Genomic DNA, 16892 nt, shown 5'->3' with positions numbered 1-16892 from the left:
GGGGAAGGGAAACTGTAGTTTCTATGATCTTCCTTAGGAGGAAAATTGTGAGCCAGAAACCATGGATGAAAACCAAAATACAAAAACCAACCTCCCAAACAAACCCTATTATAATATCACATAAAGTTAATGCACAAATCTGGCAAATATTCACTGTGACACAAATTATTATTTTCAGTTACTTGACCCACTTAGTTCAAGAGTCTAGATGACCCATAAATGTGAATTTCTTTTAACAATGTATCAATTGAAGTGAATTAATATATTTGATTTGGGCTGAGCATGGTGGCAGACGCCTATAAGCACAGCACTCAGGAGGCTGAGGTGGGAGGTTTGCTGCATGTTCAAAGCCAGCCTGGACTACATAGAGAGATCCTATCTTAAAATCTAAAACCAATGACCTGTATCCTTGGTCAAAAACAATTTCTTTTTTTTTTTATTATTCCAGTGAATTTATTTTTTTTTCAGCTTTAATTGAGTTTATTGGTACATTTTAGGGATACAGTACAGTTACATTCATTGTTGGGATCTTGTACCTCTACATGACAAGTCTTGGTTCTCATTTTTTCCCCTTGTCCCTGCCCTCCCCCAAAACAATTTCTATTTAGAAACTTAGTTTCATTTTGGCACAAGAAAGAGTCTGTACCTTCCTAAAATGTGATACTATGCTTCGTTTTCAGCCAAGGACAATTTACTAGATAGCCAGTCAAAACAACTGACCCAGTGACTCTTGTTTGGCTGATATTGAGTAGGAATAGTATTACTGGTAGTAGTAATGGTATTATTAATTCAGTACTAGCATCAGTACCAAAGAATTTTAGTACTGGTATTGGTATTACTTACTGTAGCAATAGTATTACTACTAGTAATTACTTTTATTGAACATCAGGTAGGCTATTAAATAAAACTGGCTCCACAGTTTATTCGCCCAGGTTCAATCCCATGAGGTGGACATCTGGGAATTCAGATGACTTATCAGAGGCACAAGCAGAAGTGGACTAGGGAGGGTCACTAAGTTTTGAATTAAAACTCATTTTATCAAAATATAAATGACTGGCGAAACCTTTTAGAATAGGCAAAGTGGATCCTGGAAACTTAACATCCCTCTTTGTAACTTTTGGTTAAGTAGCTTGGAGCCCTGGCTGTTGGAATGCTCTGGGGGATGAAGTCAAGGTTACCATCTCTGCTGGGTCATCCTTGGAAGACTATTTAATATAACATTTCTTATCAGGGTCATGTTTATGATACATAATTATAATTTGTGCAGGTACATTTTGCATCCTGACCCTCTTGACTCTTCCCATACTCTCCCTCTTTCTGAAGAATCCTTTAGATTTTAGATTGTATTCATGGCAGAATGTCTCATAATACCCTAAAAGCAGGGATGATAGACTCCAAGAGAGGAAGTGAGAGACAGAAAGGAGAGAGAGAGAGAGAGAGAGAGAGAGCACAAAGTGAGAGAGAATCAATCTCATCAACACCAACCAAGCATTGACCATACTATACCTCTCTCTCTAGGTTCTCTTTCATGCACCCAAGACAAGTTTGTGCAACTACGTGTTTTGGTTACAACATCAGGAAAACTAAGGGCAAAAAGGTATGATTTTTTTTCTGATTATTCTAATTAGTTTTGTACACATTTGGTTTACTGGAGCTCAGTCATTTACCCTTCATGGGCATCTAAGGTCTTCTGGCTGTGCCTCAGTTAGTCAAGCACATGTTCATCAAATCTGTGTCCTCTGCATAATGAAAAGCCCTGGAATTTTCTTGGAGTAAGCCTCAGTGGTCCTTTCTTTGAAGAACTGACTTCTGGGCTGGAGGGCAACCCGCAGCCAGCCAATGCCTTCCCCAATGCCTGTGTAAACATTGACTTTGGTTAGCCTGGAAATCCGGATGTGTCTGGAGAGGTAGGAGAAACTGATTCTGAAAATGCTAATCTGGGGAGAGGGGGTGTGAGGGTACAGGCCGCAGGGCCTGGTTGTGCTTCCTGCCTGCAGCTGCCTGGGAGAGGGCTCAGTGAGAAAGGAGCAGGAAGCTCCCTGCTCCCAGCCTGACTCACTCGGTGTTTGCTGGGTGGTTCACAGGCCTGCCCGCCGATGAAACAGGAAGGCCCTTATTGAGCTCAATTGTTTTCCTGAATGCTTTTTTCAACAACAGCAAGAGGAAACATTACTGTTTGGCATTAGGCCATCCTAGCCACTTGGTACTTACAGTGCTTACAATGCAAAAGTTGGCTCAGCCAAGACATGCAGAGGCACATGGCTGCTGTTACTCCTGTCTGTGTTTCGCAGTAAACAATCCCGGGTGATTTAGGACAACGGGAACGGGAACTCCCTTTACTAGCAACAACCTGGACTTGAGTTGGACCATTTGTTTAAGGGACCTGTTTTGCGTCCAGGAACCCCATGGGGGACCTTGACACCACCACCCACTGAGTCGTGTGAATAAAATATGAAAGGCCCTGTCTGCTGGCTCCCTCCTTGGATCTGATTGCTCCAGGGAGACTGGGAGAGTAGGGAAAGCTGGCCTGGGGTAAAAGAGAAGCAGAAAACCAGAAGGTGGATGCACAAAGGCAAGAAAGTCAGCAGGCCCAGGGCTCTCCAGCCTCTGGGTGTAATCATAGGCATGGTACCACCCTCAGGACAGGTCTGCTGTGTTGGATTCACCTGCATGGTGGTTTCTCTTCTGTTCCGGGTGACAAGGCTTGGTCATTCCTCCCCTTTGCCCGTTTCTCAGCTGCTGCTGCCCTCCGTGAAAAGGCTGTTCCAGTGGGCTGAGGCCTGAAGTCATATTGCCATCATTTGTAGCCCAAAATGGGGACTGGGGTGTGGTGGCAATATTGTTCTCCTCAACTGTGTTACTTTGAGCCCAGAGTGACCCCCACTGCATTCACAGTCTCATGAGAGCCACCTGCCCTGGGATCCTCGGCTTCTCCCAGCTTTAGATCCACAGGGACTCAAGTTGCAGGCAAAGAGGGAAGGTAGAGGGGGACAAGGGTAGCAGGAAGTGGCAGATAATCTTCCTTCTGCCAGTTGAACAACTCCCTGTTTAGCTGGAGACCTGTTACTCCCTATAGATTATCTCTCACCAAGTGACACAGGTGAGCCTGCCTAGCCCACCTGTTCTTGTGACTAAAATAAATGAGTTCCCCTCTTGGTGAATGCAAAGCAGGTAAGTGCAGCCAGGGATAAAGGAGTGAAAAATGCTTTATTAGTCACAGCAAATAAAGAAAGTACTAGAGTTAATTTGAAAAAGCAGCATTCTTTAACAAAAAAAGCAGGGGGACTTAGATGCAATCGGTTAGAGAAGACTCATTATCAATTCTAGAGGCAGGCACATTCCTGAGCATGCTCAGTTCAGGGTTCTACATCATGTGTTAAAAAGGAAAGATGGCGGCACAAGTGTACCTGCTGAGAAAATGTAGCATGATAATGAACAAAGTTTCTACTAGGTTGCCTAAAGAAAGGAGCCGGAATGACTTGGTGATTTGAGCTGGTTCCTTGCAAGTTTCTCTGAAGGGATTTAGCTGAAAAGAAACAGCATTTTGGCAGCAGCTTCCCCCATAAATTCAGGAGCCTGTCCCTAAAAGTGCCTGCTCACCTAGAGACTTTTTTTTTAAGGTACTGGGGATTGCACCCACAGCTTCATACAGAAGTACATCCCCAGCCCTTTTAAAATCTTATTTTGAGACAATATCTCACTAAGTTGTTACCTTGCCTTGGTTGGACATGAATTTGTGGTCCTCCTGCCCCAGTCTCCCAGAGTACTGGGATCACAGGTGTGAGTCACCCTGCCTGGCTACTACAGACTGAAAACTGAAGTCAATTTGGGCTCACCCAGACCATACTATCTCATGAGCTTCTTCCCAGTGCTCCAGAGGTTTTTCCAGTCTTGTCAACATGCACCCCTAAAAGACAAGTTGGCCAAAAGTGTGCCATGCTCAAAATAGTTGTAGAAACTAGAATTAAAGAGAAGCAAGCAGGTCCCTTGCTGTAGAACTTAGACTTCTCAGGCCTTTACTGTACAGAGACATAGCCATGCAGCCTCTTTGCAAAGAAGCTCAAGTGTGCAGGATCACAGTACTTTTGTTTGGTGACATACTAATTTGTACTTCCAATGGGAGGTAAGAGATCTTTCTTCATGTGAGCAGGCCTTTCCCAGGAAACACAGTCTCTGAAAGCAGGAGTAAAACTATGGCAAGATTTATGGCTGGCTCTAGCATTCTCCTGCACTGTGGGTAAAGAGAGAGCCCAAGGCCTGGAGAGGGAGGGGTTAGAGCTCCAGGCAGGGAACCAGGTGTACTGCTGGCAGGTGGAAAGCAGCCCGTCTGCCCTGAATGTCAGGGAGAGGGTTCCAGTGGGACGAGCCATCGCGATGCAGGTTGCAACACAGGGGACTAGCAGCGAAAGGTCAGGCTAGTGTGCAGGCTTGCTTTGCTCATCAAGCTGCCCCTGGGAAAGGACCAGAGGCCTCATTCTTTTAGAGAAGTGACTGACAGAGCCGGGGCTCCCAATACAAACAGCCAAGCTTGTCCTAGCTAGGCTGAGCATCCTTGCATACTTAATGATTCTTTCAGGTACCTCAAGAGGTGAGCCAGCCAAATCTCAAGGACAGCAAAAACCAAGCCCCACTTCTTAACATCACATGTGTGTGCAAAGCATAGTGCCAGGGCGTTCTGAGCAGATGGAATCATCTTGCTGGTTGCTTGGGGCCAGAGTGAATAACCTCAGTACAGCGGAGCATTTGCCTGGAAGTCCAAACTCTGGGTACAGGGTGAGGGAAGAAGGTCTGGGAAACACAATGACTACACACAGTCTTACTGACTTAGAACCACCACCACCACCACCACCACCTGTTTCAAGGAAAAAAGACATCAAGAAACACCCCCAATTCAAATCTTTTGGAAGCATCATTTCATGGACTGCAGGAAATTGCTTATCTGGGTATGGATTTTAATGTTCTTTGTTCTCTTTACAAAACCCTTAGAATAATGAAATCAGAAGCAAGCAACATTTAACCACGTGGGAACATGACCAATAAAGGACAAGAAGCACTGCCTTCCAATTTCCTTTGCTCTTTTGTTATTTCCCAAGCAAGCAAAATGAAGGGTGAAGTGCTGGATAGAGGGAGGAGAGGAGGGATGTGCCAAGCAGATGTCCAGATTACGACTGTGTATCTGGTAGATGACTGTAGGCTTTCATGGAGAATGGGAGCAAGGTATCCCTACTGTCACACTCTCCCATTCTTCGGAGACACACTCTTTGGAGGAGAAGCCTGATAGGGAGTTCCTTTTGGGTAGGTTTAAGGACATCCACATGGCACTGTCCACAGAGCAGACAGATATATGAGTCTAGAGTTCAGAGAATCCTGGCTGGAGGCGTAACTGTGGGTCAACAGGGAATTGAAGCCATGAGCGTGCATGAGGTCATGAGAGAAGACAGTGTGTGTGAGAGCGGGCCTGGGCCAGGCCTCAAGAAGTGACTGGACAGAGACCAGGCAGGGAGGCTGCGGGGATGGGAGGAGCGTGAGAACCAGAGCACGCTTGCATTTGGTTGTCAGCAAATGTGCACAAGCCTGCCTGATCCGTGAGGGAGCTGGAGCGTGTGGGTGTGCAGTCAGCAGTGACACAGGGCCTTGTTTTCTTTCTTTCTTTTTAAATAATACCTTCCTTTTGCCTACTGAAGCAGGGTTCACAAAGGGCCTTTTCAAAGATTTTAGTTTTTAAAAAATTTATTCTTAAACTAGTAAGGAAGTCCTGGAAGGTATGATGAGTCCTGTTTTCAATGCTGTGGAACATTCATCCGAAGGTCAGTGATTTCTTTCTTTTCTCCACAGTGACTGTGACACCCAATTGGGGATTTTGTTGTAATCAGCATTAGGAGAAGAACAAGAAGAGATGATTTCATTTTTTTTATTTTTTTGGTACTGGGGATTGAACTCGGGATCCTGTGCTCGTGAGGCAGGCGGCAGCACCACTGAGCTAAATCCCCAGCCCCAAGAGTAATTCATTTTGCAAGAACTCTTCCTAGGGATATAGCATGACTAGCTCAACAAATACTTTTTGGATCACTGTGTATTTTTATACCATCTCCCCTCCTTTTTTTTTCCTCCCTAGTCATACACAACTACGTGAGAATTTGCTTTAGAAATTGGATAAAGAAAATGTGCTGAAGAAGTCTACTTTCATTTCTTCAGAGTTTAAAGGAAATCATTTAAATTTATTTTTGGATGACATTTGTGAAACTGGGAATTCATTTTTCTTGGGTCTAGACAATCAGTGGGTTCTTGATGTTGGCCAGGGTCTGCAGTGGGATGTGGAAAATGAATGCAGTTGCTGTAGAACAGGGGAGAGCATGGAGTGGTTGCTGAGACCCAGGCGAGTTCCTTCTGAGGTTCTGTTTTCTTGTCCCTACAGGAAAGCGATGCTGTCACCTTCATGGGGCTCTAAGGAGCACTAAGTAAGATCAGACGCAAAGCTGCTGCCCAGGGGCTTATTGTATATGCTTGATAAATGTTTATTTTCTTTCCATTTCTTCTTATTTTTTTTTAACTCTGACACATATGAATTATGTAACCTTGGGAGAGACCTTTGAATACTTGGGCATACTATTCTCTCTGTCATTTATTGTTTCTTACTTTTTTTCCCCCACTGGCCTATGCTTTCCCACAATTGATGATGAACAGCTCAAAGATAGAACTAAATATTTCAATTTTTTAAGGCGTTTTGATGCCAAAGCACCAATAGTCTTCCTCGTCCTCAGGAGGGTGAGAAAATATTTTAACTAACTTTTCTTAATCTCAGCTTCATCATTTGTCATGCAGGGATAATGACAGCAGTTGCTCCTTGGTAAGAATTTAATTAGAAATTTAAAAAAATCCATAAGTCTCCCAGGTATCCACAGTAGAGAGCTAATGAGGTGCTATTGTTACTATTGATTTACCCCAGGATTTCCCTAATTACAGGACCCTCAGATCATACTCATCACTCTTCTTTCTCTGCATGGCAGGATTGGGGGCACAATCAGCAAATTGCCAGAGAGTGAAATTCTTGCAGAACTGCGAGTCAGTTGGAAACTGAGTGACTACATAATTTGTTTTCCAAATGGAGAGTTGTTGGTGGCTCAGCTGTGGTTAAACCAGGGCTCTCCAGCAATCAAGGTGACCCTGGTGTTAACGGACAGTTTATCTCTGCTTTGCCACAGCTACCCCAAAGGAACCACATAGCCCCTATGGTGAAGCAATTACAATGCTAATTAACTGTTTGCACTCTACAGCACATATTTACTCTGTGAATTTCTGCACCTCTCTTTAGTAGAATTCTGTTGGGTTTTTTGTTGGCTAAATTAAACATATTATGTTGAAGAGAACTACCTAAGTAAGAAAAAATTCTAGGTACAGTGGGAAAGACATTACAGTCTTTCAATCATGCAGCTCACTATTTATTTACTTACATATTAGCAGTATTAGGGACTGAATCCAGGGCCTCCTGCATGCCAGGAAAGTGCTCCATGTCTGAGCTACAACTCTATTTTTTTTTTTTTCCTTCGGATGCAGGGTCACATTTAGTCGCCCAGGCAACTCAGTTGCACGAAGGTCTTGGGTGTGGAAACGCTGAACTGTCTTCACTTGGAGGTCTCCCCTAGGCTCCCTGATACCTCTGCAGCCCCTGGGGAGTGTTCTGCTGATACTAAGAATTTTGTTTGGAAGGCAGCATAATCATTCTCCCCCAGAAGATCTTACTACAACTTACCTTGTACAGTTGGGAGATAAATTTATTTGCAAATAACTGGAAGATGTATAAACTGCTAGAATATTAATTAATATTAATAACAATTCTTTACATTTTTAGAAATTATTTTTTCTCCTTTTCCTAGAAGTTGCCTCTTTGAACACTTGTAATGTCTTCAGTGATGTGATGGCAACCACAGAGACCATGGATCTATCTTTTATGAAAGGCAAATGAATCCGTAGAGCTTAAAATAACAATGGCTATTTAAAGTGGGCCACATGGGAGATTATTCCTGTTTTCCAGAAGGAAATCTGATGCCTTTGTATCTGCAACCATCCTGCAAACACCTCATTGTGAAGTATAAGTGCTGCTTTGACCAAGAAGGTAAGACCCTCTTTTGTTGTTTTCCATCGAGCCATAGGACAATGTGATCCAATGGAAGAGACTAACGAACACTTGTAACAGTGTCATACATTTGTAAAATTTTGTTCATAAGATATTTGAATGAGAATAGAGCATGAGTAAAATCAGATTTATTCCATACCCTGACTCTGACTGGATGTCTGGTTTAGGCTGGTCACTTTGTAGTCTCATTTGTAAAACTAGGTCGTTTGTGGATCAATTAAGATAACATGTGCCCAGCACTTATCTAGAGTCGAAGAGTTAATAAACCTATTTCGGGTGTAATTTCCATTTTGTGGACAGCTCTAGTATGCATACTTGTGTACTCTATAGATATTGGTTAGATGAGTGCACAATATTGACAACAAGGTAAATGGTCATTTTATTTTATTTATTTATTTTCTTCTCATTGAGTTTATTGTTACATTTTAGGTATACAGTACAGTTACATTCATCATTGGGATCTTGTACCTTTACATGACAGGTCTTGGTTCTCATTTTTTCCCCTTGTCCCTGTCCTCCCTTCACCCCCTCCTCCTCTCCCCATTTACAAACACTTTATTTCCATTTTCTCCTATTTTTTTCTTTTCCCTTATTACCTTTCCCCTACTCTTTCCATTTTCCCTACACCTTTAGCCCTTTTCTTCCTATTTCACATTGTCATTTATCTCATTAGGATCTTATGTACTATTATAGTTTTTCACACCAGAGAAACTATTCGGTATTTACACATGTGTGACTTATTTATTTCTCTTAGGAGAAATATCCTCAATATGTATCCATTTTCCTATGAATGAATCTAATTTCTCATTCTTTATGGCTGAGTAGTATTCCATTTTATAGAAAAACCACATCTTCTTTATCCAGTCTCCAACTGATGGGCAAATGGGCTGTTTCCAGGTTTTAGCTATTACAAACTGTGCCGCTATAAACATTGGTGCGCATATATCACTGTGATACGATTGTTTTAATTCTTTTGGAAAGATACCCAGTTAGAGGGATGGCTGGGTCAAATGGAACCTCTAGTCCCAGCTCTTTGAGGTATCTCCATATTGATTTCCATAGTGGTTGCACCAGTCCGCACACCCACCAACAATGGAGAAGGGTTCCTTTCTCCCCACAACCCCACCAACATTTGTTATTGGTTGATTTCCTGATAGCAGCCATTCTTTGTGGGGTGAGGTGGAATCTCAGTGTTGTTTTCCTCTGCATCTCTTGAATGGGTAAATGGTCATTTTAATAACCCCCCTTGAAATCATTTTGCCTACTGCTGTACATATGTTGTACCTTCCATCCCTCCTGCTCTGAGCCTCAAAGTAAAAATATATGTAAGAAACAGAGTCAGCTCAGTTCCTGAAATCATTTAAGATTTAAGTTATGTAGAGACCATGTTCATCTGCTTATTTATTCCTCCTTTGCTCCAGCACCCAGTATATGTGTAGGTCACTGTTAATCTCAGTGGCCTTGCTCCTTGTGGGCAGCAGCATCTGGGAACGTGTTAAGAATAAAGACTGTCAGGCTCCACCCTGGCTGTACCAAATCAGAGTCTCTGTTTGCAAAGATCCAGGCGATTCAAGTGCACATTTTTAGCAGAGCAGCTCTGCTATCACAATCCTGGAGGGCAGGATCTGCCCGGTGTCTTTTAAAAGGAACCCACAAATGCAATCAGAAAACCAAACATGTGCATTGGTAGGTAGTGTGGATCTTATAAAACACAACCCTATTTTTCCTGCAACTCAAATTCTGTTTCCAGTTCCATGTTGTTGGCAGGGTGGAAATTTTTATCTCAAACAGTTTGGAGATTTCCTCACTCTCCTGTGGAACGGAAAGTTTTTAGATGAAGGGTTGACCTATTCATCTACCCATGTGTTTGTGTGGGTGATCTCCAAGACCCTCATGACTGTCTTCCTTGGCTGGCAGTGATTGCAGTAGTCTTATTCTTCCTTCATGGGCTCCCTGGAATCTAATAACAGGTCTGTAAGCTTGATGCAATGTCATGACGTGGGAATCTCCGTGAGGTTTCTCAGAGCCCAGCTGGTCTGAACACCGCCTCTGAGGTTCTGCCAAGAATCAGAACAGGTAAGGAGTATGTGTCTGTGTTATTCTATATGTGTTCTAGCATGTATGTCCATGTCAGTCTGTGTCTATTTGTATATGAGCATCCATGTGTATATGTGCATCTGTGTCTGTGTGTCTATCCATGTGTATCTGTGGGTTTGTGCATGTGAGGAGGAGTTTTCTCTGAGACCAGTACAGCACATTGCTCTCATTAGTCTCTCCCTTAGCATCACAGAGCTCGGGGAAACCTTTTTCTAGTGTTGGGGAAATCCCTCCTTCTCTTGACTTGTTTTTGTTTTCCCTCAGGGCAGCTCTCTACAGTGGCGTCTGCCTGTGAGACACAATAGCATTATCCCTTAGTGGGTTTAAGTTCTTGGACCCACAAAGTCCTGCGAGGTTCCATCACAACAATCTCCTGGAGCATGGGACACTGAGTGGTGGAGGAAGAAGGGTAATTATCGTGAGGTAGAAGCAAATACAATACTATCTCAAATATCACTGAGATCTTTTGCAGATGGGAAGGTGACCATGGATGGAGATGGAGGGAAGGAAGGAGGAGGCTTGGAAGGGGAGGAGGACATATAAAGAGTTAAGATGATGGAGATACCTCAAAGAGCTTGGACTGGAGGTTCCATTTGACCCAGCCATCCCTCTGTTGGGTATCTTTCCAAGAGAACTAAAAGAATCATATCACAGAGAAGTATGTGCCACCATGTTTATAGCGGCACAGTTTGTAATAGCTAAATCTTGGAAACAACCTATTTGCCCATCCGTTGGAAACTGGATAAAGAAGATGTGGTTTTTCTATAAAATAAAAAAAAAAAAAAAGGGTTAAGATGGGTTATTTACATATACCAACTCCTCACAATGAATGGAATTATTATGCACTGTAAACACAAACTCAAAAAAATAAAAATAAAAAGATTATTTTCCCAGAAGAATGAAAAAAAAAAAAAAAGGGTTAAGATGGGTTATTTACATATACCAACTCCTCACAATGAATGGAATTATTATGCACTGTAAACACAAACTCAAAAAAATAAAAATAAAAAGATTATTTTCCCAGAAGAATGAAAAAAAAAAAAAAAGGGTTAAGATGGGTTATTTACATATACCAACTCCTCACAATGAATGGAATTATTATGCACTGTAAACACAAACTCAAAAAAATAAAAATAAAAAGATTATTTTCCCAGAAGAATGAAAAAAAAAAAAAAAGGGTTAAGATGGGTTATTTACATATACCAACTCCTCACAATGAATGGAATTATTATGCACTGTAAACACAAACTCAAAAAAATAAAAATAAAAAGATTATTTTCCCAGAAGAATGAAAAAAAAAAAAAAAGGGTTAAGATGGGTTATTTACATATACCAACTCCTCACAATGAATGGAATTATTATGCACTGTAAACACAAACTCATAAAAATAAAAATAAAAAGATTATTTTCCCAGAAGAATGAAAAAAAAAAAAAAGGTAGAGATCATTTACAAAGCAAGCCCTAAACTGGGCCCTGGCTTTGTGGTGCACACGAAAGAGCAGCTTGACAAGATCATCATCTGATAAGCTGCGAGCTGCTGTCCACAGTGAGCTCATGTTGGCCCAGCCAAAGCCATCTTTTAAGGGTGGTACGGCTGAGCCACTTTTGTGTCTGCTGCCTCCACTGACCAGGTGAAGGTTGTTTGGATCATTGGTTATTTTCTGTTTGCTTCACAGTTCCTTTTTAGTGGCGAACATACAAAAGGGTGAAAGGTGTTGAGATTAAAACAATGTGCTGTCTAGCATATACACCTTCACTGCTATTTTCCAGAAAACTCAGCTCTACCTTGCAGGGCAAGGAAAATTTTCTTTGTATCTTTGTCTGTCCCTGTCAGCTTCAGCCATTTCACCTTCTAGAAGTACAGGATGGTTCTTCAACCTGATGGGATGGTCATGGAATATGGTCTCTTCACCAAGATCCTGCCTTCAGCCTAATAAAGGCTGTGTTCCAGCTTGTCTGATATGCAAACAACCAGACATTCTGTCTTCCTTTAGTAGTTGAGGACACTACCTTCAGAGTCTTCTTGCTATAATAAGAAGGAATCAACTTACATAGGTAGTGGTTTTCTGACTTACCTGCATTTATAGGTTTAAAACAAATAGGCATGAGGTGTGGAGGCTGTGGTGACGAAGTTGGTCATTAGTAAGAAACATTAAAGTAGTACCCAGTGTCATGGGGCATGTGAAAGTTGTTCTCAAGTGGGAGCCACTTCCCAGTTTTTAAAGCATTTTGTAAATGTAGTTATTCATTTAATTGTATTTGTTAATCCATTCACAGTACCATACTGAAACAGATGGGGAAATAGGTTTTTCTTATTATATACATGCAAAGACCATGGCTCAGCAATTTACCCAAGGTCATAGAAGTCATACGTGGTAGACCTGACTTGAGCCTAAAGCCTCTGAGTCCCAGATGTTTTGTGCACAGTGATAGCCAGCATGACATAGGTTTATTTCTTCGTGTAATATTTTATTGGACAGACATGAGCCAGTGGGTTAGTACAATGTACTGCTTTTAACAGACTTGATGTTCTTAAAATTTTAGTAGATTGGCTTATAAGATAGCTGGTGTGTATACTTTTCGATGGTTTTGCCCTTTCCACATACAGTCCCCTCATTTCTGATAAAGCGCTGTTTTTCCTTTGTATATATTTGGTAGGGCAGTGTCCTCGCTCTTCACTGGCCTAGGGTTGAGAAGAAGTACTCAACTGGCCTCTGTCTTGAGAATGTGAACCTTTAGTGGAGTGCTCTGGGGACGAAACACTTCCGCCATTCCCGATTCTGTGGCAGAATTCTCCAGACACTGTCTACTACTAGTTTCTGCTTTCTAGATCTTTGGAGCTTTTCTAGTCTTTATCCTTTCTGCCTGTATGATCAGGGTTGTCTTTGGTTCTTTGAATTTCCCCGTATCTTTCCAATGAATTCCTTCATAAGTGGTTTAGTGGGATTGATTTTCTACTTATACCTGGAAGTCTCTGATACAGTAATTATGAAAGAAAAGTAGAAATAAGATTTAAAAGAACACTCCCATCAGATATGTCCCTTTCCCTCACTTCCATGGAAGGAATATACTTCCCCACTCCATTGATGGTGGCCTTGGCCGTCTGACTTGGGCTGCAGAGTGGGCTTGGAATGCAATTTACTTTGGCTAATGGGGTGTTAGCAGTTGTGGCTCAGAAGAACTGGAATGCTATTGCATGGTAATACCTGGGTTCTTAATTTCTGCTGTTGCCATGACAAAAGTGTGGCTGGAGAAGTCCACAGGTTCCCAGAGGGAGAAGAGAAACTCTTGGTATAGAACTATCTTAACTAGCTTAGTAGCCCCATCCTAAAGCAGCACCCCAGCACCAACCAATCCACAGATAACGTGATCTAAATGAATATTGACTGCTGGATACTCAGTAGATTTTGTAGCTGTTCCTTATGCAAGATTGTTCTACCAAATGCAAACTGACAAATAAATTTATGTTCACAAGTGGGGTGCTAGCTATACCAAATATCAAAAATATGTGGGACTGGTTGGTGGTGGTAAGCTGGTAAAATACTGAAGAAAAAAACATCACAGAAACCAGCAAAAATGGTGATCCACATTGTCCAACCTTGAAATATTTGGTATAACTGGCTTCTGTGATAAACTGGAAGGTAGAATGTAACCAATGAACCTGCACGCTGATGAATTCAGAAATTAAGCAACTGGTTTGCAAATAGAATTTCAAAGGACTGTAGAGAAAAAAAATGCTGGTTTAGGACAAAAAGGAGTTTCTCAGACAGTTCCTCCCCAATGCAGTAGGAAGTTCTTAAATGAGGATCCTATCTGAGAGCAAAGGTCAAGTTCAAGCTCTCCAGCAAAACACGACCCTTTCACTTTAACCTTTGCTCCAAGCTAGGGTCAGTCTGAACAACTTTTTAAGACCCATAAAAGGAATACATCCCTTATTACCTTTCAGCTGGAAACCTCAACAGTGTCACCCTACGGTGGCCTGGTAATCCACTGATAGAAACTGTCTTTCAGGCTGGTAAAAAAATTTTCTTGACATTAGCTAATGCCATGCAACAACAAAAATGACAACACTATAGCAATAAAAGTCCAAATTGTCTGCAAAATCACTATACAATATATGGGTACATGGCAACTGGCTTTGTGTGCAAAAATTCTTCATTGGCTTCTACTTTATTCCTTTGTGGTGCTTTAAGTCCCTCCCAAACCTTAATAAAAGGGGAAAAACTGCTTCAGCTAAGTTGCAGGTAGATTCCTAGTTTGGCAAGTTTCATGTTCTGAGCTGTTTTCAAGCATTTTCATCTAAACATGGTTAATTTTCTTCCTCTGGGGTCAAAATCATGATGTTTGATGAAAAACAAATTTTTTTTCCTCCAAAGTGTTACTGTTAAGACAGAAAATACATTCATGAATTCTTCTGGAGAGTTGTTCTGCAGAGGTGATAATTGGGTGTAACCAGTAGAGCCCCCCCCAAGACCTTTTTTATGTATATATATTAAAAAAAAAAAACCTGTGTTCCCATAGCCAGAAGGGTATTTTGTTAACATTTTCTCATGCTCTCCTTTAGTCTTTTGTTTTATAAAAGAAATAAAGTGTCCCCTATTCTCTTTAATAAAATTTTACACATGTAACTTAAGAACAAAGGATTGTTTTGACAGTGTGGAGTTCTAAAAAATAAGAGACCCAGATTAAACAAACAGTAAAGTGCCACTACCCCAGCTGCCCAAGGAACAACAGCACTCTGATGTTTTCCAGGTAACTCCAGAGCGTATATCTTTGATCCTGCTGCTTTTCATGTGACATTTATATATAAAAACTGTTTACAGAGTGGTGTAACCTTTCCATGTGTTCATTTGGGTTTATCTGAGCTGCCAAGGCCTCAGATCTTATGGTATAACTGCTCACACTACGTCAGCAAATATTATCAACATATTTTGCTTTTGCTTTTTGTTTGGCTCCTCACGAGGACCAAATAAGGGGCTGATGTACCAGTTACAAAACAAGGTCAGTGGCAAGAAGACCGAACACTTGACACAGCTGTACTGGCAGACTCCGAAGTCTACATGCCAGGCTGCCAATTGTTTTTGCAGTAGGCTAGCGGCAGGACTTTCTCTTCACGGCATACATAAATTTTGACTTCACAAAAAATTCCAGACGGGAGAAATTCATCTTTCCAAAGAAATCAGGAAAGGGGCAAATTCAACTTTATTCAAATACCAGAAAACTGGCCCAGAAATAGATAACTGGTTGCTTTAATTAGAAAATAACCCACCCAAATTAGGAAACGGAATATTTTAAAAATATTTTTTAATAATTCAGAAAAGGGCTATTGAAGATGGTTTGCCTATTTATTGAATAAATTAGAAAAAAATGGTCATGGGAATATTCAACTAAGAGTATGTGGCTTTTGATTAACCACTCCACCAAAACTAGCTGAAGTTAGGCTTTGTAAAAATGGGGAATTGACTGACACAGTTGACTGTCAGTTTTGGGGAATCAAAGAGATGGGCTTGCCTTGGCATTGCTTGCTCTAGTCCTTTTGGATGTGTTTCCCCTGGCTTCTCTCTCATCCTTTCTAGGTGGTGGCATGATGTTCTCAGGAGTGCTATTTGCACATGACTGTCAGTCATTTTTTTTTTTTTTGGTACCAGGGAATAGAACTCGGGACCTTGTGCTTGTAAGGCAGGTAGTGGAACCACTGAGCTAAATCCTTGGTCCATGACTGTCAGTCTTCATGGCTCTGAAGAATGAACAGCTCCTGTGACAAGAGTCTGGGAACATTATGTTTGGTTCAGAGCCCTTTTTCTTTTTTTTTTTTTTTTTTTTTTTTTTTTTTTTTTTTTTTTTTGGTGCCGGGGATTGAACTCGGGTCCTTGTACTTGCAAGGCAGGCCACCTAACCGCTGAGCTAAATCCCCGGCCCCTAGAGCCTTTTTTCTGATCTAATTATTGTTCTCAGGGAAATGGACTCAGTTCCTTGAGTGGCTTAGCCTAAGGTGGTGGCAACAGTCCTACCCACACTGCATAAATGTGGAGGTAGCTAAGGATGGTAGAGGGACACCCCCCCCCCAAAAGGAGTGCCAGATAGACCAGAAAAACATCTGTCTGATTGACCTGGTTGGTGACAAGTAAAACTCAAGGATCTCAGCTCCATGTTTACTTGTATTTGACTCTTAGTTTCTGCTGCTGCCTAATCAGTCTGTGAAGCAAAAACACTAGAAGTGGTGGATGTGTGTGAAAGCCAGCATATGTATATGCACTTGGATTTGGAAGGCTTAGGGTTAGCAAAGGAGAGGATTGATGCCCATGGGGACCTTTTCTTTGTGAGGAAGTTGATAAATGGATTATGGGGAGAGTCTCTTCACTATTAAGGCACACCTTTGTCTCAAGATGATTAACTTCGAATCACTGAAATATGAAGCAGTAATTGGGGCCTTAATGACACGGTGGAGGGGAAAACTAAAAATGCATGCTTGAATTAAGGATCTTGATTCTTTCTCTTGTGGTGCTGAGGATCCAGATCAGGTTCTGGAGCACCCTAAACAAGTGCTTTACCCCTGAGCTCCATCCTCAGCCCCGGAGTTTTTATGTTAACTATCTGAGCATTGAGGTGGGAAATCATAAAATCTAAGAAAGTTTTTTTTTTTTTTTTTTTTTTTTTTTTT

At 41.6% G+C, this 16892-nt stretch overlaps 1 long non-coding RNA gene across 2 annotated transcripts; it reads left to right on the top strand.

Moving 5' to 3' along the window:
• Positions 1–5585: 5585 nt before the first annotated feature.
• Positions 5586–10841, top strand: LOC104853676. Of its 2 annotated transcripts, none has more exons than XR_777855.2 (4): positions 5586–5807; positions 8033–8113; positions 10105–10210; positions 10496–10841. It is a non-coding gene; the product is annotated as an uncharacterized LOC104853676 (long non-coding RNA). The 2 variants fall into 2 exon arrangements; XR_004517380.1 differs by having other exon boundaries at positions 7875–8113.
• The last annotated feature ends 6051 nt before the right edge of the window (positions 10842–16892 follow it).

Source organism: Fukomys damarensis, unplaced genomic scaffold (assembly GCF_012274545.1).
Source record: "Fukomys damarensis isolate Sample0158 unplaced genomic scaffold, DMR_v1.0_HiC HiC_scaffold_16, whole genome shotgun sequence".
Classification (NCBI taxonomy): domain Eukaryota; kingdom Metazoa; phylum Chordata; class Mammalia; order Rodentia; family Bathyergidae; genus Fukomys; species Fukomys damarensis.
This window is presented reverse-complemented; position numbering and strand designations above follow the sequence as displayed.